Below are 25227 nucleotides of genomic sequence, written 5' to 3'. Positions count from 1 at the left end.
TGCAGCACTCCCGGTCAGCGGGTCTGACCGGGGCGCTGCAGAGAGAGGAACGCCGCGAGCGCTACGGGGAGGAGCAGGGACCCGGAGCGCTCGGCGTAACATATACATTTTTGATCATAAAGTACAAGCCCACTCGCCACGTCAAGGCCACCTATTTAGAGTGGGTCCCTAATGTCCCTAGCATAAAATGGCGTAGCACCGGGCGGCGACCACCACCGCCGCGGCACCAGTGTCCACATGGGGGAAACGACCACTGGCAGTGCAGCCCCAATGCCACTCAAACCAGTCTATGGGCCACACGCCCCCACAGACACGGCACCACGGCGGCAACGGACGCAGCACAGCACCACACCAGTGTGAACAAGGTGTTACAGCACACTTACCATGCTCTCCCAGTCAGACTGGGAGGCTGATAGGAAAGAAATGGCCCTTGTGTAGCTAACTACTACTTATATAGGGTTGGGCTGAGGGGGTGGGGAAGAGTGCAGACACATGTTCAAACAAAAAAAAAAAAAGAGGGGATAGAAAACACAATGTGAATTCAGGTAGAAAAAACAGGCATGGTCGCACATCTACAATCTTGTATAATGATCTAATTGCTTTTCAGCATAATATCAAAAACTAACAGGTAGTTAGTATACATTTTTGATCAAAAAGTACAAGCCCACTCGCCACGTCAAGGCCACCTATTTAGAGTGGGTCCCTAATGTCCCTAGCATAAAATGGCGTAGCACCGGGCGGCGACCACCACCGTCGCGGCACCAGTGTCCACGGGGGGGAAACGACCCACTGGCAGAGCAGCCCCAATGCCACTCAAACCAGTCTATGGGCCACACCCCCCCACAGACACGGCACCACGGCGGCAACGGACGCCGCACAGCACCACACCAGTGTGAACATTGTGTTACAGCACACTTACCATGCTCTCCCAGTCAGACTGGGAGGCTGCTAGGAAAGAAATGGCCCTTGTGTAGTTAACTACTACTTATATAGGGTTGGGCTGAGGGGGTGGGGAAGAGTGCAGACACATGTTCAAACAAAAAAAAAAGAGGGGATAGAAAACACAATGTGAATTCAGGTAGAAAAAACAGGCATGGTCGCACATCTACAATCTTGTATGATGATCTAATTGCTTCTCAGCATAATATCAAAAACTGGTGAGAGAAATTGTCATTCAATATATTCACTGTGGCATAATGGGCAGAGGCTCCATCCTGTTGAAACTACTCCATCCAGCCTTTTGGGTCTTAACAGAGAGTCCTTCACCCAGCCTTTGTGGCCTTAAACGGGTACTTTTTAAATGAACTGGTGCCAGAAAGTTAAAAAGATTTGTAATTTACTTCTATTAAAAAATCTTAATCCTTTTAGTACTTTTTAGCAGCTGTATGCCAAAGAGAAAATTCTTTACTTTTTGAATTTCTTTTTTGTGTTGTCCACAGTGCTCTCTGCTGACACCTCTGTCCGTGTCAGGAACTATCCAGAGCAGCATAGGTTTGCTATGGGGATTTTCTCCTGCTCTGGACATTTCTTGATATGGGCATCAGGTGTCAGCAGAGAGCACTGTGGACAACACTAAAAAGAAATTCAAAAAATAAAGATTTTCCTCTGAAGCAAACAGCTGCTAAAGAGTACTGAAAGGATTAAGATTTTTAATAGAAGTAGTTTACAAATCTGTTTAACTTTCTGGCACCAGTTCATAAAAAAAAAAGTTTTTCACCGGAGTACCCCTTTAACTAATCCCTTAACACGGTGAGATATGTCTCACCAATAACATGATCATCAATGAAAATGGTCCCAACACATGAGCTTTCCACAAATCACACTACACCCTAATATTTTGCGCTCCTGCTGGTAGGTATAGTTAGTAATATTTCCCATGTGTCCTACTTCCTATGTGGGACACCCTGTAGATGTCAGTAAGTCAGTAAAGGTGCTCAGGCAAGCTAAAAAAAATAAAAGTAAAAATATAACCAGCACTCATAGCTCTTTCTCTTTATTTGGAAACCTCATACATGAAAATTAAACTGCTCATTACTGGAACCATGTCCTGTGGTCCAAAGAGACCACCTATTTGGTTCAGATAGTGTCAAGCTTGTGTGGAAGAAACCAGATGAGGAGTGCAAAGACAAATGTGTCTTGCTTTCTATCATTTCTATCAAGTATTGTGGTCATAGTCTAGGGCTGCAAGAGTGTTGATGGTGCTGGAGAGCTACAGTTCATTGAGAGAACTATGAATGCCAACATGCACTGTGACATACTGAACCAGAGCATGATTCCCCCCCCCCCCTTCCCCCCAAGACAGTATTCCAACATAATAATGACCCCAAACACACCTCCAAGAAGACCACTGCCTTGCTAAAGAAAGCTTACGGTAATGGTGAAGGACTGGCCAAGCATGTCTCCAGACCTAAACCCTATTGAGCATCTGTGGGGTCTCATCAAACAGAAAGTTGAAAAAACCCAAGGTCTCTAACATCCATCGGCTGCATGATGTTGTAATGAAGGAGTTGAAGAGGTCTCCAGCGGAAATCTGTAAAGCTCTGTTGAGTCCATGCCCAAAATGCTCAAGGCAATACTGAAAAATAATGGCAACCACACAAAATATTGACACATTTCGCCCAATTTGGACATTTCCACTTAAGGGTGTACTCACTTATGTTGCCAATGTTTAGACAATAATGGCTGTGTGTTGAGTTATTCTGAGGGGGACACAATATTAAACACTGTTATGCAGGCTGTACACTCACTATGTGTTGTCACATGACAAGATATGATAAAATATTTACAAAAAATTGGGGAGATTTTGTAGATTAAGTGCTCTCATTTTTAAACTATTTGAAATCACACAATCATATCATCTGTAAGAATAGCTGTTCTTTCTTGCTTATCCCTATTGGTAACCCAGTTATTTCTTCATCCTTTTCAATACATAAACAGGGATTCCATTATCAGTGCAAAGGGGAGGGAGGAGAGAAGGCAACCCTGTCATATTCCTCAATTTATAAACAAAAGTCTGATATATCCACAACTACTATCCTAGTATCCTAGAAGAGTGATATCCTAGTGAATCCAATCTATGAATCCCATGTGGCACAGTTTTTACATAAAATTCCCATTCTATGCAACTTGCTTGCCAGCAGGATGGCCCTCTTTCATGTGACCCTTCTTCCCAATTCATATTTAAAAAAACAAAAAAAAAAAACAAGAAGAATTATAATGGTAAATCATGTTTGGTCTGGATAAACTAAAAAACAAATGATTTTATTAGGGATATATGTAGCAATCTGCAAGTATTAGATCTTTTCCAGATTTGGCAATTATCATAGTATCTGGAAGGTATTTTTTCTTCTTTTTTTCCTCTCTGTTTTTGGGTAGCCTCTTTCTTTATAGATGGAGACTGGTCTCTACTAAACCCCTTAACGACACAGTGATTTTTCATTTTTGTTTTTCCTCCTTTGATTAAATTTTAATAGCCACTTTCATATTTCTACCTACAAACCCATATGAGGGCTTTGTACTTTGTAATGGCATCACTCATTTTATCTCAAAATCTATGGAGAAACTTTAAACAAATATATTTGTTGGGTAAAACAGAAAAAGCTAATTTTAGTGTCAAACAGAGTCATTTATTGAAGGCATAGGAAGTAGTTACAAGCAGCAAACATAGCGCCCCAAAGTGGCAGCGTGGCAAGTATAAACAGTAAGTAATAGATACTATTTTTTTTAGGGGGCTCAGTTTCTACACAGGGCACTTTATGGTAAAAATGACACATTGGACCTTCTTTACTAAGAGTGAATTGAAGTTTTCTTTGTGTTTTTTTTTCGTTGTAATGTCCGTTTATTTGTTTTTTATTTTTCTGTTTAGGTGTGTATTCACACAATAGTTTGTTCATAGGAGTTTGCTATTCCACCTGGATAGGGAAAAGTTAATGCTCTGAGCAAATGAGAACTCGGGTGGAGTTATTTCACCAGAGTTCTCCTGCATTCTGGTGCTGGTTATTGAGTGCAATACAATACAGAAATTTAGGTGCACTACTGTGGTAGATGTATACAATGGCATTGGCTAATCCCTCAACACTGATGTTAAAATTGAGACATTCGCAAGTGTATCCTTATATTAAGGACACACCAGAGCCCGCACACCAACGCCAAGGTTTCTCAGATGGCACGGGACCTAACGCTAACCTACCTGTGCGTAATAAGCAAAAACCAGGGGCCAGTGGGCAATTACAGCAGCAGCAGCTCCAAGTTCCCTCCAGCGTGACTAAGCACACATACAATGGAAGGGGGGAGAGAGGCTACAAGCCCCACCCAAGTTGGCTGATATAGGTGCATGGCCTCACAGGTGCAACCCTAATGCTGCCTGGAAAATGTTCAAGGCGCATTAACATATGGAGTTTACACACCTCCACGTATAAATTTACAAACAACAACAAAAAACGTGGTCTCAAATGGCTGGAGGTGCTCAACCCCAAATGCAGTTGTGCATATATACTGGGGGAGCAGATCCTGCCCTTGTAGTCCGTTGCTAGGGGCGATCCCCAGCATAAAAATGCATACAATGGAGGATGCCTGCAGCGGACTACAAGTGCCACAATAAAATCCTACACCAGGTAAACGGTGTGGATGTGTAACAATTAGAATAATACAATACAGAAATTTAGGTGCACTACTGTGGTAGATGTATACAATGGCATTGGCTAATCCCTCAACACTGATGTTAAAATTGAGACATTCGCCAGTGTATCCTTATATTAAGGACACACCAGAGCCCGCACACCAACGCCAAGGTTTCTCAGATGGCACGGGACCTAACGCTAACCTACCTGTGCATAATAAGCAAAAACCAGGGGCCAGTGGGCAATTACAGCAGCACTAGGTTGACATGCAGCCTGCTCCCAGTTCCCTCCAGCGTGACTAAGCACACATACAATGGAAGGGGGGAGAGAGGCTACAAGCCCCACCCAAGTTGGCTGATATAGGTGCATGGCCTCACAGGTGCAACCCTAATGCTGCCTGGAAAATGTTCAAGGCGCATTAACATATGGAGTTTACACACCTCCACGTATAAATTTACAAACAACAACAAAAAACGTGGTCTCAAATGGCTGGAGGTGCTCAACCCCAAATGCGGTTGTGCATATATACTGGGGGAGCAGATCCTGCCCTTGTAGTCCGTTGCTAGGGGCGATCCCCAGCATAAAAATGCATACAATGGAGGATGCCTGCAGCGGACTACAAGTGCCACAATAGAATCCTACACCAGATAAACGGTGTGGATGTGTGAGTGCAATACTGGTTATTGAGTGCAATACTACTATGTCTGTTTGTGCTATATGCTGACTATGTCTGCTTGAGCATTTACCTTGTATTTATCTTGTCATTTTATCTGGGTTTTTAGCCATGGTTATATAGCATGCTCCTTGTATTTTAGTCTGTGTTACATTAGTCGGTTTTTAGGATTATATTTGTTTGTTCTGCTCTGTCTGTGTTCACACTGTGTCTGAGTCTTGCTTGTACCCTGTTCCCTGTATTTTATATTCCTGTTCTGGAATCTATTCAGACTCATCTGGTTCTAGTCTAGTGTTTCATGTATTATATTTCTGTTTCCTACTGGGTCAGAATTTTGTTCACATGGTGAAGTGTGCCCGCTGGCCAGTAGCCTATTTTGCTTTTATATTAATGGCTATTCCTATAGTGGAGTGGGGAGTCCAGTTTGTTTGTTCTGTGTCCCAGTGTGAACAGTGTCCTATGTTCCTGTATCATTTTGCCTGTTTATATTCTTCCCTGTTAGTATTTGTATCCTGTTTGGTATTTCTGGTTGTCTAGTAGTTTTCTGTTTCTGTTCTGGCCTGTGACAATGTGTATTATGTGTTTTTATGCCACTGCAGCGCAGGAAGGGACCGGCGCCCAGTTGTCGATCCATAATTTAGAATGGATGGGCAAGTAGGCAGGGAGAGATGTTTTAGGGTCAGTTTAGGGCTTACTCTCCCTGTCCCCCAGTCGGCCATGACACCCGTTGTTTACTAATGTTGACCTTTTCCCTACATTTTACCTTTTTACACCTGTTCCAAGCTGTAGGATTCTCCAGAGCTCAGAGCCACCACATTTTATGTGAGAACATTAGTAAATTTGTTAGGTTTTGTAAAAAATGTTGTGGACATGCCCATTTTTAACAGACACACCCCTTTTCCCAGAAGCCACTCCGATACCTAGCTTATATTGGTTTTGTTTTATTATCAAAATTATTTGAGCTGATCGGGACCCCACTATTTTGCTGCAGTTGTCCCAATCAGCCCCTGGAACAGACCAGCAATGGATTGTCCTGCTTTAGAATGCTTCAATCAACTTTGGTGGTGTTGGCTAAAGGATTATAGCTGGAATTTGGTCGGATTTGTGATGTTTGGCATTAGCCATAGGGTTCCCTACTGTTGGCAGCCAGGACCCACCAAGTATAAATTCCATTTAGCTCCTGAGAGTGCTTCATAAAGCAGAAGCTGGCTGAGGGTGTATGTGTAGACCTTTTGAATAAGTTGAAGGGGTTGTCAAGTGAAAGTTAACATTTTCAACAAATGTGCCATGCCTGCCTAATAAAACCTTAAACTTACCTTCCTCGTTCCCGCAAAGTATCTGTTATCAAGGTCCTTCACCTGTGGCCAGTCAGCCAGCCAGAGCTGCAGATCTGACATCACAGCATGGCTCAGTCACTGTCTACATTGGTGAGTTGCATTGTCAGTTCTCCCGGATGCAGACACAGACAAAAAGCTCACAGGACAACCCTTCTAGTTTATCTTTAATTTGAAAAATCTACTGATGCATATACTTTCCCATTTTTTATCTTGACCCCTGAGTGGATATATTACTTGGTGAAGTTACACAGAATTTCTTAATTTTTCCTCCTCTTGCTTATTATCATTATAATATTCATAACTTTATTTGGTGTAGAAATTAAGTGTTTTTTCAGTAAAGCTCAAATGAGTGTTTGTTCCTTAATATAATTCAGGTGCTACTTTTTTACACTACAGTGACTAGATATCAATACCCACAAGCTTCAGCAAGCATTGTAATAAGTTATACATCAAGACCAAATTGTATTAAAAATTTTGGCAGCTCAAAATCTTCAAATAACTAGCATAAATAGTGGAACAGTACTATCACATGGGCAAAACAATGCTCAAAAGTGGCAAATAATGGCTGCATGATGTTTCTATACCATTGACAATGTTGTCCTGCCATTGGTCACCACATGTGAGCGTGGTTTCACATGCATGCAATGATTTGTGACAGAGACAACAGGATGGTGGAAGTGAAGCGAGGATTGAGGAAAGGAGATACTTTTCCTACTCCTGGATAACTACTTTTAAATTCTAAATAACAATTTTGGAAATTGGAGGTAAATGAAGTTACAGGTAAAGAGTATGGTTTTATAATGTGTCATCTGTGATGTAGAATGAGACAGTACAATCCAGTGGTTGTAGGGAGACATAATAACCTCATGTGCATAGGATTCCAGTGTGTTTCCCTTCCATTTTATGAGAAAACCACTGACAAATATTTGCATGTTATCCTGCAACTTTACTCTGCTGTAATTTTGGGATGTATATATAGTTGTTAACATTAAAAGCAAGGCTGGACCAGGGGCGGATCCAGAGTCTAGTCTCGGGAGGGGCACTATTAGAGTATTTTGTGTTGGCGGACAGAAAATAAGATGTTGCTCACGGAACTTACAATATTATTAAATGCATCATACAGTCCTAACCTTGTTTAAGACCCTTAGGCCGTGCTCACACGGTAGAATAATAATCAAATATACCAATTGCCACAGAATGGGAAAGTGCTAAAGAGGTTTTTACCATTTTAAAACTACAGCTCCCAGTATGACCTAAGCAGTGATAAGAGGATGCTGGGAGTTGTTGTTTCACCCCTCATTACTGCAGAACTTACAATTGACTCCAACTCTGATAGGACACAGTAAGGAGAATACAGAATGATGTCAGTGACTACAGGGGACATCGTCTCTATAGTCTTTCCTTATCTAATTCAGATGCTACATACCGCCAGGACTTGTTCCAGCTAAATTTTCTCTCAGCAGAACTTGACGCCCATATGGTTTCTATGTCACCGGATTCTGATCCTCTATATGAAAACAATAATTATTATAATACTGCCAAACACTGTATTGTTCTAATACAATGCCGCCACACACCCTCTGAATATAATTCTGACACACTGTACCTCCTGAATATTCAACACACTGTACCCTCTGAATATAATACCGCCACACACCATACCCTCTGAATATAATACTACCACACACTGTGCCCTCTAAATATAATGCTATAACACACTGCGCTCTCTGAATATACTACCACACACTGTGCCCTCTAAATGTAATACTACCAAACACTGCACTCTCTGAATATAATACTACCACACACCGTACCCTCTGTGTATAATACTATCACACACTGCACCCTCTGAATAGAATACTACAACACACTATGCTCTCTAAATTTAATACTACCACACACTGCTCTCTCTGAATATAACTTGCTGTGCAGTGCACCCTCTGAATAAAATACCCAAATGTTTTGTGGCCCATAAAAAACGTACCACCCAAGAAATTCCTCATAATATACACTATACTTCTGAAATACAAAACACTCTGCTGTGCCTTCACATATATAATTCCCCATCTTGTGCCCCTACATATAATAATTATGACCCGTCCTGTTCCCTCCACATAATAATAATGCCCTCTGTCCTGTGCCCCTAACATATATTGCCCCCTGTGCTGTGCCCTTCACATATAATGCCCCCGTTTTTTGCCCCTCACATATAATGCCCCAATCATGCGCCCCACACATATAATGCCCCCTGTGCTGTGCCCTTCACATATAATGCCCATGTTTTTTGCCCCTCACATATAATGCCCCCATCATGCGCCCCTCACATATAATGCCCCCTGTGCTTTGCCCCTCACATATAATGCCCCCTGTGCTGTGCCCCTCACATATAATGCCCCATCCTGTCCCCTCAGGGGGCATTATATGTGAGGGGCACAGCACAGGGGGCATTTTATGTTTGGGGTACATGACAGGAGCATTATTTGTGAGGGGCACAGCACAGGGGGCATTATATGTGAGGGGCGCATGACGGGGGCATTATATGTGAAGGGCGCATGATGGGGGCATTATATATGAGGGGCACATGATGGGGGCATTATATGTGAGGGGTGCATGATGGGGGCATTATATGTGAGGGGTGCATGATGGCGGCATTATATATGAGGGGTGCATGATGGGAGCATTATATGTGATGGGCACAGCACAGGGGGCATTATATGTGAGGGGCACAGCACAGGGGACATTATATGTGTGGGGCAAAAATACGGTGCATTATATGTGTAGGGCACAGCACAGGTGGCATTATATGTGTGGAGCACAGCACAGGGGGCATTATATGAAATAATGCCTTCTGTGCTGTTCCCCTCACATATAATGACCCCAGTCCAGCCCCACAGGGGGGCATTATACGTAAGGGGCACAATATATGTGAGGGGCACAGCACAGGGGGCATTATATGTGAGAGACACATGACAGGGGTCAGTGCTCTTAACATATAATGCCCCCTGTCATAGGCCGCTCACGTTAATTTCTCCTTTCCTGTGCCACATAATTGCCACCTGACCCCAGTGCCATATAGTTAACTCTTTTAAACAGAAAAAAAAATGTACACTTAGATTTTGTTCCCCTGCGAAAATCTTCTTCTTACTTGCAGCATCACACAGGCAGCTCAGTGTGCACTGCAGACGAGACGAGCGACGAGCCACGGGTACGGGATCTTCCGACGCCGGCGCGATAATGTGATGTCATTGCGCCGGCCTGTCAGCACTTGGTATAGAGTCCCCGCAGCCGCGCCGGCAAAAAGGTAAATAAACAGTGAATGAGGGAGCGGGAGCTGACAGCTCCCGCTCCGCTATGCTATTTTAGTAGTATTATACGGGGGGGCAATTGCCCCATTGCCCCCCCCCCTGGATCCGCCACTGGTCTGGACATACCTTATGTGCCTATTCAAGTGCATGAAAATTCTGCAGGCATAGGGACAAACAACAAAAATAAAAAAATATTCTATTCAAGTGTCACCTAGTCTGCATGTAATGTGTTCATCATTCTCTATACTATACATACCAAAGAAATCATACTTTAAGAAATATACACAATTTGTATAACTTTCTTTGAAAGTATAAATATACTGTAGTTTTGAAATACTTTTCTCATTATTAATTTATACATGAATAACCTATGTATACATTTTTCTTAGATAGTAATTTTGTAGAAGAGATTTTAAAGGTTATGAATAGTACCAGAGCAGGCCTTCATTCTCTTAGTACACAATCAATAAAAATGACATGGACAAGCAAATGACGCTCTAATAAGTTCATACTAAATATATTCTTCCGAAACTGTGATAAAATGTCCTTTGGGGCAATGTAAGATAACACAAAGCATATGAATGAAGTGTGAATGTTACGCTAAATGAAGAAAATTAAATTAATCACATCAAATTATTTATGATGTATTGAAGAGGGCCTTTGGTAAATAAAATGTGGAAAAATCATTCAGTCATATTTTCCATCATTTACTCCAGAAAGAAAAAGGTTGCATATGTTGAATGTATAATAAAGCAATTTTAACATTTCTTTCCTTTTTGAAAAGTAAAGCCCCACAATGAACAAAACCCTAAGTGTTAAAATAGAAAATTGTAGCATAAAAGATAACATGATAATAAAGAATGCAGGAAGTTGGACAATTTAGTTACAGGACAAGTTTGAAGGTTACTCAGGCTGGGCTCACATATGTCTGGCATCCGGCATAGGTTAACTCAGTCTATATCTTTACACAACTGATGCAACAACTGATAACAAGTTGTCATCAGCTGTATGGCATCCGGTGTCCATTGTTTCTGGACAGCGGAAATGGGAATTCAGCAATCTGCATTTCTCTGTCCAGTGCCCTCTGGCATGTCCAACCATCCGGCGTCAAAATTGAGATGAATGGGATCAGTTCTAGCATCAGTTTCCCTCCGGTGCATGCCGGCGGGAACCTGTGCCGGACAAATAATATATGTGAACCCAGCCAAATAGAGACTAATCAAAACTTTTCAAAAATGTTGTTAGTTAGTGTCACGATGCCGGCTGGCAGGAGGTGGATCCTCTGTGCCAGAGAGGGATTGGCGTGGACCGTGCTAGTGGACCGGTTCTAAGTCACTACTGGTTTTCACCAGAGCCCGCCGCAAAGCGGGATGGTCTTGCTGCGGCGGTAGTGACCAGGTCGTATCCACTAGCAACGGCTCAACCTCTCTGACTGCTGAAGATAGGCGCGGTACAAGGGAGTAGACAGAAGCAAGGTCGGACGTAGCAGAAGGTCGGGGCAGGCAGCAAGGAACGTAGTCAGGGGCAACGGCAGGAGGTCTGGAACACGGGCTAGGAACAAACAAGGGAACGCTTTCACTAGGCACAAGGGCAACAAGATCCGGCAAGGGAGTGCAGGGGAAGTGAGGTATAAGTAGGGAGTGCACAGGTGGAAACTAATCAAGCTAATTGGGAAGATTGGGCCAGGCACCATCATTGGTGCACTGGCCCTTTAAATCAAGAGAGCTGGCGCGCGCGCGCGCGCGCGCCCTAGAGAGCGGAGCCGCGCGCGCCAGAGCATGACAGCCGGGGACCGGGATAGGTAAGTGACCTGGGATGCGATTCGCGAGCGGGCGCGTCCCGCTGTGCGAATCGCATCCCCAACGGCCATAACAGTGCAGCGCTCCCGGTCAGCGGGACTGACCGGGGCGCTGCAGGGAGAGAGACGCCGATAGCGCTCCGGGGAGGAACGGGGACCCGGAGCGCTCGGCGTAACAGTACCCCCCCCCCTTGGGTCTCCCCCTCTTCTTGGGGCCAAAGAACCTGAGGACCAAAAACTCAATTTTTTCGTGATGAGGTCCGATGCACATTAGGAGGGGTTTCGTGCGGTAACGCACGGCACAGTCCAATCTTTCATTGTTAACACAATTGATGTAGAGGGGTCTGGCGAGACTGGTCACTGGGATGTTGAACCTGTTGATAAGAGAGGTCAAAAAAAAATTTCCTGCAGATCCGGAATCCAAGAAGACCATAGTAGAGAAGGAGAAGGTAGAGGCAGATATCCGCACAGGCACAGTAAGGCGTGGAGAAGCAGAGTTGACATCAAGAACTGTGTCACCTTTGTGCGGAGTCAGCGTACGTCTTTCCAGGCGGGGAGGACGGATAGGACAATCCTTCAGGAAATGTTCGGTACCGGCATAGTACAGGCAAAGATTCTCCATGCGGCGTCGTGTCCTCTCTTGAGGTGTCAAGCGAGACCGGTCAACTTGCATAGCCTCCACGGCGGGAGGCACAGGAACGGATTGCAGAGGACCAGAGGAGAGAGGAGCCGGGGGGAAAAAACGCCTCGTGCGAACAAAGTCCATATCCAGGCGGAGCTCCAGACGCCATCCGGAAGAACGCATGTCAATGCGAGTGGCAAGATGAATGAGTTCATGTAGGTTAGCAGGAGTTTCTCGTGCGGCCAGAACATCTTTAATGTTGCTGGATAGGCCTTTTTTAAAGGTCGCGCAGAGGACCTCACTATTCCAGGACAACTCGGAAGCAAGAGCACGGAACTGAATGGCGTACTCGCCAACGGAAGAAACACCCTGGGCCAGGTTCAGCAGGGTAGTCTCGGCAGAAGAAGCTCGGGCAGGCTCCTCGAAGACACCACGGACCTCAGCGAAGAAGGACTGGACTGTGGCTGTGGCAGGATCATTGCGGTCCCCATCAAATTTGTCCGGCAGGGACAAGCAGGGGTTAGGAGCGGCCGGTTGCTGCGGAGGAGTTGCAGGAGCCGGCGGAGGAGATGGTTGTTGCAGCTGTAGCTGTGACTGAAGTTGCTGTATCTGCGGCTGCAGCTGCTGTATCTGTGACTGAAGATGCAGTGTCACGGAGGTCAAGTATGCCAGCTGTTGATTTCGTAGGGCGATCTTTAGGGCTTGCTGGGCGACCAGTGTAGGGAGGTCGGCGACAACTGGCAGAGGAACTTCAGCGGGATCCATGGCCGGATCTACTGTCACGATGCCGGCTGGCAGGAGGTGGATCCTCTGTGCCAGAGAGGGATTGGCGTGGACCGTGCTAGTGGACCGGTTCTAAGTCACTACTGGTTTTCACCAGAGCCCGCCGCAAAGCGGGATGGTCTTGCTGCGGCGGTAGTGACCAGGTCGTATCCACTAGCAACGGCTCAACCTCTCTGACTGCTGAAGATAGGCGCGGTACAAGGGAGTAGACAGAAGCAAGGTCGGACGTAGCAGAAGGTCGGGGCAGGCAGCAAGGAACGTAGTCAGGGGCAACGGCAGGAGGTCTGGAACACGGGCTAGGAACAAACAAGGGAACGCTTTCACTAGGCACAAGGGCAACAAGATCCGGCAAGGGAGTGCAGGGGAAGTGAGGTATAAGTAGGGAGTGCACAGGTGGAAACTAATCAAGCTAATTGGGAAGATTGGGCCAGGCACCATCATTGGTGCACTGGCCCTTTAAATCAAGAGAGCTGGCGCGCGCGCGCGCGCCCTAGAGAGCGGAGCCGCGCGTGCCAGAGCATGACAGCCGGGGACCGGGATAGGTAAGTGACCTGGGATGCGATTCGCGAGCGGGCGCGTCCCGCTGTGCGAATCGCATCCCCAACGGCCATAACAGTGCAGCGCTCTGCAGGGAGAGAGACGCCGTGAGCGCTCCGGGGAGGAACGGGGACCCGGAGCGCTCGGCGTAACAGTTAGTTGTTTTGTTGCAACAAAATGTTCAGTTTGAATAGAACTAGTTTTACCTTATATTACTTTAAATAGATTTCCTGGACCCCCGACCTGAGTAATACATTATAGTATGCTTGGAGATATGCAGATACAAAAAAGAGGTGCAGAGACAGCGCTATATAGTGCAGTAATTTTGTACCAAGTCAGAGAGTGCAGAATTGGTGTCGGGTGTATGCTCACGTTGCAGGCACAACACCGTGAAGCGCTCTGGAAATTAAGATTTCGGGAAGCAGACGGTCGTCAGTGCTGTTCTCAGAACAGTGGCATATGCAGGTACACGGTGGAGACAAGGATGGCCTGGCAGGGTTCTCCTTTCAACCAACGAAAGATCCGACTTCCGGCTCATGGTGCATAACCCGGAGACACGGTGGTGGTGAAATCAGGGTGTCTTTTTATTTTGCAGGTATTTTAGATACATAGACAGCACATTTCGAATGGATTCCCCCTTCTTCCTCAGGTCAGTGTGGACTGTTAAAATTATTATGAGGGGACAAGGGCCATTTTTTTTGCCCATTGCCAGCCTGCTAATGCCATCTTTCTACTGCCTTGTCTCTGACACAACATTTTTTATGATCCAGACCTGCAGGTACTCTTGTCTTCTCAGTACTCCTAGTACCTGTGGGTACTGAGGTAATTAGGGGGGGGGGTAAGCGCTAGCCATGGGATAATGCTAATTCCTGGCTTAGTAATGGATGTTGTCTAACAGACGGCCTTACCAAATTAAGATGCCAGTGAGAAGAAAACGACACATCAGGTTAATCCATTAGCAATAATAAACAAGGAAAATGGAGTCACTTCAATTAAAATATTATTATTTTATTGTTGCTGTTTAAAAACAATAAATGGGGGAAATTAACAGGAGGGGAAATGGGACAAACAAAGGGCATCACTGCCGCCAGCACATGCAAGACTGATAAAAAAAAAAAAAAATACAAACAGAGGCAATAGATAGGCTATGCATAGTAGTAAAGAGGCATAGGTCTTAAAGTGCATGAAATAACAATACCAACTTCAAATTAATGAAAAAAAGTGCAAAAGTGCAGCAGAAGTGACGCCACCCCAACGTACGTTTCAGCGCTATCCTATGTCCTGGGGGTGGACAGCAGTGACGCCCTTTGTTTGTCCTATTTCCCCTCCTGTGTTAATTTCCCCCATTTATTGTTTTTAAACTGCAAACAATAAAATAATTAAATTTTAATTGGAATTACACCATTTTCCTTGTTTATTATCCTTATCTAAGGAGTTCATCTATGAAGCCCCTAGCTACCATGTTCCCCTTTTTCTAGTGGTATACATTTACTATTTATTTTATTATTTATTACTATTTTTGGTAGAACCTATTTGGTATCCTGCTATTTATGTATTCATTTTTTAATCCATTAGCAAACAAATAACCAAAATGTTCAGTAAATACTACAATGTGATAAGCATAGCCTAAGGTAACTACTTTGACTTTAGCAGAACTTAGGTTGGACGGTCACATACAAGCAAAATCAGCAGACTTAGGCTTAAGAGGTATACAGTCCAATGTTACACAATGCTAGGAGGATACTGAAGATCAGCAAAAAAAATCAGGTTACCAAGTATATGGTCTGGAAGTCAAAAATCCAGAAGAAATACATAAATAAACAATTCCAAAATGCTGAGCTATAGACTATCAGACTCACAGACATCTGTTAAATAAATAGGCTGCATACATAACACCAGCATTTGACTTTGATCCGATACTGATCAGAGCCCTGATTGGCTTGATATGCATGAGGCTAATGGACATGGAAACCCTGGGAAGCAGACACTCAGCACCACAGTGAGCAAGAGAGGAGATGAGCACAAGCACTATAACAGTATTTTACAGAAAATGTTTATAATCCTTACCATGCTGTAAGACTTAAATGCCTTTTAGATGCAAGATTTTGATAAAAGATGTTAGTTGTTTCCAGAAAGACTGGTGAAAAATGTTGTGCTAGAAAAAAACTAAATGGGGATGTTATGAAAGAAAAGCATACAAAAAGACAAAGGAATACAAGATAAAAATTAAAAACAATGTGCCTTAAATTTAGAAGGTGCACAATAGAACAAATGAAAAATATATGGGTATAATGAAGACTTAATGTTTGTGATATATAAGATAAATGAAAGTGAGCACTAACACCCTAATAGAAACAGAGATCGAGTGTGGACGATTGGATGAAAGTTATATTTAGTGATGAATCAGCAATGTGCATTGGCCAAGACAACACTGGAAGTTTTATTTGGTGCCATTCTAATAAAACATGTAAAGATGACTGAAAAAACAATGAAATGTCTCAATCATTTATGATATTGGGCTACATACGAGGTACAGGAACACAGAATAATGCAATTTTTACTAGTCACTGCAGAAAGGGCATTTTTTGAAAATAATGCATCTTGCCAAAGAGCTAAAAATGTTTTCGATTTGGCGTACATTAAAATAAATTCTCCATGACAAGGCTTCAAAGCTGAATTACCGATGTTTTAGAAAGTTGTATCCTGCTTGATGTATAATATTATTATTTTACTAAAGTTATACTGGTTTACTGTTATATTTTAACATGAATAATATTAAATGTATTTAAAAACAAATGATGGATCAATGATGTACAGGCAATTTTTTACTACAATTATTTTTTTATTAGGTGGAAATTTGGCAATGATACTGCAGCCTTTAAACGTAATAGGGCATATTTTAAACATTGTTGCATTATGAATTATTAAAAGCCCCTGTGCATGTTTGTCATCTTTCATATGATTTAGGCGACTAAATAATAAATTATTATAATGTATGTTGTTATGAAAAACAGAATTGAAGCTTGAAATGGCAATACTCTGACAAAAAAGCAAATATGATAGAAGTACAGTTGCATTTAAATGAATTACAAAATATACAGCAATAATATTTTTTGGTTGCAATAAAAATAGAAAAAAAAAATGGATTATAAGATTAATAAACTTCTAGGATGGATTATATTAAAACACCAGGCCTGAGGCAAATTAATTTTGTGATGTTCCAAGTATATTTTATTATTTGAATAAAATTATTTCTGAAAAAGTAAAGAACAAAATATTAAAATAAAGTCAAAAGAAACAAACATTAAGCAATCTCTATTTTTTTATGTAATGCAGGGGCATTGCATTCATTATTTGCTTTACACCTAGAAGACTTTCAAAGATCAATTTGCTAGATATCAATGTGCTGCAAAAACTTGATTTCTTTAATAGATTAATATCTGTCATCAAAAACAAACTCTTGTTCTACCCTATACTATAATATATAATAGTTCCTTAATCTGCCATGATATCTTTATGTGCACAATAAAATATATTGGAAGCTGACTAGCAAGGACTTTTGTTTACTAAATTTTATAGTGTTATGAATGTTACTGTTTTTGCCTTAATATTTGTTGAAGCATAATGATAATGATATTAAAGGGTTATAAACCATAAGGTGATTTTTGTATGTACCTGCCAGACAGTAATGGACATACTCAGGAAGGATCTGCACTTGTCTTGGGGCTAAATGGCTATGTTGTGAGATTACCATAATACTGTGGCTAGCTTTTTGTGAACTGGTATTTCCTGTTTGAGTTTTCTTTTTTTGCCTACAAATCCTATAATTCCATTTTCCTCCCTCCTACACATCAGTCACCCCACCCATTGAAACATAAATGAGCTGCATCCATTCAAAAGACCTGTGGTTTCCAATCAGGGTGCCTACAGCTGTTGCATTAGTTGCAGATTGATCTCCCTCCCACCAAGCGATCCCTCCACCAATTGAAGCAGACAGGCTCCCTGTCATCAGCTGACTAGTGAGTCAGGTCTCGGCCGCATTGCAACATGGGAAAAATCTGAGACAACAGTCATTTTGTATGCTGTTAAAAATAAATATTGGAGTGAAAATCACAGAAGAATTGTGAGAAAACCATCGCACACAGGTACAGACACTACAGTATGAACTACACTAACTTTAAAGCCCATGTAGCGTAGTCAAATAAAAAAAATTCTGGAATACCCCTTTAACCCTTCATGACCCAGCATTTTTTGGCTCATGTTTATTTATTTTTTTTGCTTCTCACATTCTAAGACCCATAACCTTTTTTATTTTTCCACTGACAAAGTTGTATTAGGGCTTCTTATTTGCTGGACAAGTTGTACATTTCATTGATGCACTTTATGTTATCATATAATGTATTACGGAGCCATAAAAAATATATGTCATGCTAAATGTTAAATGTAGTATGGAATTGTGCAATTTTGTGGGGCAATAATTCACAATACAGTAAATCTGACATGCTATCTTTATTCTACTTTATTCTTTATTACTTTGGTAATTTTTGTTTTTTGCATTTACGCTTTTTATAGTGCAGCATCAGGAACATCATCATTTAATAGTCCAGACAACTAGGCACACAGCGATACCAAATATGTTTTTTTTCCAGTGCTTTATTTGAACAAAGGGAAAAGGGGGGGGGTGCTTTGAACTTAAGCACCCGCCGATCCACGGAGCAACGTAAAGGACGGGCAACCCATCTTTAGCCTGCAATTACAATGTGAAGTTGCAAACGGGTCCCCTAGACCCAAGGGATTACTGGCATTTAGTGTTCAAATCCTGTGATAGCTATTGATCATGGCATTTAACCATATTAATGTCTTCATTACCAGCAGATGTCAGCTGTTGATAGCAGTGGAATCTGCCGGTTATGATGCAAACCTGACCCGTGGGCCCACATCATGTTCCCCTCACCCAATCCATGATGTATCGGTACACCATAAATCGGGAAGGGGTTAACAATACATTTTAATACATTTAAAAGAAGTTAAGAAAACACATATGCAAGGTGATTTTAGTGCTCTTACTGTGTTATTGAGCCACTGAAATTTCCTCCATGGTGCACAGCTATTTTTTTTTATTTTTTTTTAGGGGGCAGTTGTTTAATAACAGGAGAGCATTTGCACACAGTTAATGATAAAAAAAAAAGTGCACTTTGGAAAGCAGTCCGTAAACTTTACTGACTACCATGGTGTTTATCAAAGTTTTATCAGTTATGGCACACACCGGCTTTGCAGCACTGTGCCAGAAACCCAATTAGTAGATTGTGGAAATCTAAAAACATTCTTTCCTTTAAAGATTTTCTAGACGAGGTCAGTGGAGTGTTCCTAAGCTGGGAAGATTTCAGGACTAAATACGACTTACCGTCCTCTCACCGGTGGCTGTACAATCAGTTCTGCTCTTATTTTGGTGCCTTGGTACGGGGATATGCGGTGGTTGAAAAACGAAATGACTTTGACAGGCTGATGGGTGCCGGGGCGACACACTATAACCTTTCGTTCATTTACGCAACCATCAGGGATGTAGCATTAAAGGGAGTGGCAACAAAGACACTCATCAAATGGTCAACCCATTTATATGGCACAGACATACAGGCACATATGAAAGACGGCTTGACTGCGGTGGCTAGCGCTACTCCAAATGTACAGTTGAGAGAAATGCAGTGGAGGGTAGTACACAAAGCTACATATGCATTTAAGTGGCATGGTGGGACCCCCCCTCCCCCTTATCTTACCCATTGTCCGAAATGTCAACTTTTCGGAGCAGATCTATGACACTGTCTGTGGGACTGCCCTCCGGTTGGGGTTTTGTGGGGTGAAGTTCGGGACTTACTATTGCAAATCTGGGGCTGCTCTTTGCCACTCTTTCCAGAGCCGTATTTGTTCCATTATTTGCCTGTCCGGGAATCGGACCCCCCCTGACCATGGAGGGTTGTCTAAAAGTATTCATCTGTTATTACTGGTTGTGAAACAATGCCTGCTGCGACACTGGTTGGTGCCATCAGTACCGCACTTAGAGGTCGTTAAATCTGAGTTCCATTCAGTTTTACATAAAGAAATGCTGTTAGCCATACGTAATTCAGAATTACACGCCAAATCCTTTTTTCAAAAGTGGAGGGCTTACCTTCACTACCTCTCTGATGTTAGGAAACGTTATAGAATAGTGGGTCATTTTAAATCTACCTCTAGGTGCAACTTGGAAAGTTTTAGGAACTCCTTGGGAAACCTTAAATTAACAGACTAATATGATCCTAAGACCCTCTTTATGTGAGCTCTTAGAGCTTTGGTAATACATGTTTCTATTTCCATTTTCTGCCAAGGGGTGCGGAGACAGAAGACGAGCGGGCACTGGCTTTTGATAGATTGCTACAAGTTCTCGCAATTTAATGAGCCACTCGGAGTCTTGCGTAGTGTCACAGATTTTCTTTTCTTTTATTCTGAACACATCGCAATGGAAAGGTTATTTGGTTTTCTTTTGTTTCTTTTTGTTTTTATTCCATGGTTTATGTACATTTTTGCACAACTGCCTCTTATTTGTCTCATATATTATATGTAAAATACCAGAAGATATGCATGCCTCTATCCTATGTCAGGGGTTTTTGTAACGACTATAGATTACCATTTCAGCTATTTTTGCTTGATGTTGGATCCGGTCATCCAGATCTGTATATTGTATATTGCATACTTTTGGAATAAAATGTATTAAAAAAAAAAAAAAAAAAGTGCACTACTTAGACTGAACAAGCAGGCACCATTTCTGGGGTTGTATTTTCAGTATGTACTGATGTACTGTGTTTATAAGATGCTTTGTGAGCAGAAGGAAATCAAGCAGTAGCAGAGATCCATAAAGATCTCAGCAAGAGGGTGGACAGTACATGACAAAAGCAGCCCTGGTCAAAACAGTAACTTGCTGATAATGATGAAAACAAGCTGTTAGACCAAAGATAGAAGAAAGGTGGTGATCAAAATCAAGAGGCACCACTGTATTTTCATAAAGGATAGTTTTGTTAAGTGATGGCTGTAGCCTTGATTTAAAGCATCTAGGTTCCATTCCCACATTTTCTGTTTTGTCTTGATCCCTATGCAGAGTCGCTGTCAAAAAAGGATGTGTGTGTATACCATATATATATATATATATATATATATATATATATATATATATATAAAAATGAAATCGGTGGTATGAAAATGACAATATAAGTGTAGTATGATTGGCATGGTAAACAATGGGCAGAACCCCCTAGGGTTGGACTGAGAAGTATTTTTATTTTATTTAAGTCAAGTGACAGTAGTACGAGTTAATTGGCTTAACAGTAGTGCAAGGTGGGTCACATAAAAGACTGTTGCAGGCTACAGCCAGCCAGTGCCCAGGGAGTAATGTTCAGGTGAATTGTTCTGGATACAGTTCTACTGAGTGGCACCTCCCCATAGCAGGAGAAATTGACTGTGTTGCCTTTTGATTGCTTCCAACCAACCACAAACCTGTTTTAGGCCAGTCCAAAAGAGAGGACCAGTAGTTCACTTATGCCCCTTGCTGATTCTGCTAAAGATTACTACCCTCATTGTCATGTGGTATGCTGTCCAAGTCCAATACTGATTTTACTGAAGACCACAAAAAAAAATGGATCCAATATTCCCTCCCCCCCCCCCCACCCGGGATGGGGAGATGGGTAGCAGTGTGTTACAACTGTGGAGGGGGCAGAGCCAGAGCCATTAGGCATGTGTGGTGTGCTCTGTTGTAAAATACCTAAGTGACCAATGAGGCAGAACACCACTGTGGCCACATTCTCCCCAGAAGGGCTTCAGATGATGTTAAGTCTGCTGGGTAACTTCCCCTCCCTTCCCAGTCTGTGGAGCTCAATAAGACTGATCAGAATATACAGAACAATATTGAGGTTGGGTTATCAGGGGGGATTGAACTGGGAGAATTTTAAAAAAATAACAAGCTCATAACAGGTACTCAGCTGGTCTCACCAAAATCAGTGAGTTAGGCCAATTTTTCACAAATGTTTTTGGTATTCTTTACCTGTACTATGCTCTTTTACCTGTCCTATAAACCTTATCTTTTTCTCATGTGTGCTTCATCCAATCTTCCACTTTCACTTCATCTTCTATTGTTCTATTCACACTCCACTCAGAATTCCTAGAGCCTCCAGAGCTATTTTCCTTATCTTACTTTTGTCACGCCAGGCAGGGATATGTGCAGCTGAGAGCTTCCCCAAAGCCTCTTTCCCTGACTACTTGTTGATCTGCCTCAATCAACAGATCCCCAACTAGGTGAGGATTACAGTTGAGCAAACTTTTGAAAACTTTTTTCCGCCTAACTAGCCAAACTTTTTGAGAATACCAAGTTCGGTTCAGCTCGGTTTGACTCCAACCAGCTATTAGCTCCTTAACACATTTAAAATATTGTTTAACAGCTCTAATCCCCTGTCTAACACTGTCAGGTGTGCATTCAAGTAGTTTTAAAGTGTTTTTATGCCTCAGTTATGTCGAAATGCGGTGACCCATGGTAACTAGGTAACTTGTGTATGTGTAGGCCTGGCTGGAAGTAGGGTGGATTGGTGTTACTAATAGTATCCCACATACAGCAGCTGGTGGCTAACTGATTGTAATAGCATACAGCTTGATATGAAAGACAGATCTTTATAGTGTACATCACGAGATGGCGGACTGATGTCACTAGTGTATAGCATCAGATGGCAGACTGATGTCACTAGCATCAAGCAGGGGTGGTGGTAGTACTGCCTAATCAGTGGCATCTGGCACAGGAGGTTTAAATTCCTCACTGATCCATGCCTGATACATTTTAGTAAAAGTCAGTTTTCCATGCTGCAGGATGACAATCTTGTTTTCTTTGGGGTGACCACGCCGCCTGTTGCGCTGAACACTCTCCCACACTAGAGATTGGAAAAGACAGAGCACTCATGGCAAACTGGGCAAGTTCTGGCCAATGGTCTAATCTGGTGAGCAAGAAGTCCATGGAGTCTGGCTGGAAGTAAATTTCATTTTGGCCAGCAGCTTTGGCTGGCCACAGAATGGTTGCAAATGCAAACACAACACATTTGATTTTGGCCAGCAGACCTGGCTGGCCGCAAGTTGATTGCAAGAGTAAACGCGATAAATTAGAATTTGACCAGCAGCCCTGGCTGACTACAGGGTGTCTCAAAGAGCAAACGTGATACATTTTAATTTTGACCGTGACCCATACAGTCTTCCTGAACCTCCACCATTGAAAAAGGGGACACAGCTCCCCGAAACGCGTCTGGTGTTAAGACAACTCTGCACATTATCTGAGACAATCGTTACCGCATTGCCGGTCCTCACCTACCCTTTCACCTGCTCCCCATGCCATCGGGGTAGAGAGGATACCTCCAGCGCTGCCATGCACTGCTACGATCGCTAGGCTTCACAGCGCTGAAACACGCTGCTTCCCAGCCATCATCTCCAACCCCCAGCACTGGATCCTATCTCCCCTCCTACATTTCTCCTGTGCTGCCGGGACAGAGGGACGTGCATCTGGATCGCAAGCACAGCTGCACTCACCTGACTGTGCACACTGTAGCTGGTAAGAGGCACAAAGTGCCTGAACTGTATAGCGATTGCCTTCTTGCATTCAGTCCCCGTGCCGTTGGGGTAGAGGAGGCATCGCCTGTATCTCTGCACCTAAAAATGTTCATAGTGGGCCCCAATCTGGGAGTCTCCAGAGCTACTGAAAATTGCCCTATTGGATTATTAACTTTTTTGCCATGCACTTTCATCTGGATTAATACAGGCTCCTATAATATGACTTTACAGTATAACTAAACAGATACTGTTTGGACTGTCCCATTGCCCCACTTTCATTATCTCATTGTCCAATTGTTGAAGTGCAATATCATTGTTTATATTTTATATTTTAGTATTTTATACCATTGTAAACATTTTATCTAGTGACCAGTCTGCGACAAGGGCCCTGCCGCAGACCTCATGTCATTTTCTAAATAAATGTCATTATTTTATGCTATTTTAGACAGGTTTTTTTCTTTCTCTTCTTTCTAATTTTTGACCATGTATATTTTACTCTTACCTAGCCTAGCAGGACTGCCTCCCTTTTTATACTATTAGTACTCTTTCTTGACACATGGGTATGTGCAACGCAGTATCCTTGGTATAGGTTTTCCCTCTTTTTTACATTGAGCGCCCACATTTTTTGTAAATTTAAATTTTGCCCCAACCAGGCGGCTCAGGCCTGGCTTGGAAATCCCACTGAGACAACAGAAATGGAGCAAAGCTTTTTTCAGCCACGTATTGCCCCTGGCCGCAGGTACTACTCCACGTATGAACCGTGGCATGCATGTTACGACTGTACGGCTGTCTCTGCAAACTAATGGCGACTAGGTACGTGCCGTCTTGGCTCGGCACACCCTATTAGTTGCCTGAAGGCTGTGGAGTCCACAAGATGGTATGGGAGCGACTGTGCCACCAACAACTTGGCCAGGTAGGAATTTATGCGCACTAAAACAGGGTGACTGGGAGAATACTGTTGTCTGAAGGACATGGATTCCCCAATGGATAACTGAGGGGATCTGAGAGGAGGAGATCTGGGAGGAGGAGATCTGGGATCCCTAAAATGTGCTGCCTATGGAAGAGGCCAGGCTGTTAGACGGTTGGGAGAAGATGGCATGGATTTTTCAAAGCGTTCCTAAAATTATCCCTTTTTTAGGAGTAGCAAGTAAAGTAGATGGCATGGATTAAATAATTCAAGATACAGGTGGGCACTGTCTAACTCTTGGCACAGGCATAACCAATATTTACGGTAATAACAACTTATGTTGGGTCATTGTTGTTCATCATATAATTTATTAAAGGTTAAGTTTTAGATAATACTTTTCTGCCATCTGTGATATGATTTTTTAAGTATTACCAGCAGTCTCCAAAAATAACTGAAGAGCCTGTTTTTCTGTGAGGTGTGAGCTTTGAAAAGGCTATGGATTTGTGGTAGCAACAATGAGTCCTTCAGAGGCTGTGAAGCCCCTATAGGTTTTTTCTGTATGGGGATTATGGGGATTGACTCCTGTTCACTCACACACACACACACACGCACACACTTTAAACAAGGTCTCCCTTTCTAATCCCTGTCTATCTATTTATCTATCTATCTTTTTCTTTCTTTCTAATCTGTATCTCTATCTTTCTAACCACTAACTATCCCTGTGTCTGGCTCTTTCCCTCTCTCTGTTTCCTCTCTGCAGAGGTTCCGAGCGCTGTGAACACTGTGGGTGACGCCAATGCTTTTTTATCTGTGTCCCTGGCTTTATCCTATTGGCCTTTGTGTTTAATTGACACAGTAAGCAGCAAATCACATCATAGACCTGGGTTATCATGTGATCTGCTGCTTTTCCTATGTCATCTCACCGCCCCTTGTCTGCCCTGCTTGTTCTGCCCAACAAAAAATAAAACATGCTTTCTATTTTTTTTCACGCTATTTACCAGTTTGGGTGAGTAGAACTGGTAAAAACTGTGTTTGGGGGC

This window comes from Hyla sarda, chromosome 2 (assembly GCF_029499605.1).
Source record: "Hyla sarda isolate aHylSar1 chromosome 2, aHylSar1.hap1, whole genome shotgun sequence".
NCBI lineage: Eukaryota > Metazoa > Chordata > Amphibia > Anura > Hylidae > Hyla > Hyla sarda.
The sequence above is the reverse complement of the archived record's forward strand: the minus strand, read 5'-3'. Positions refer to the sequence as shown.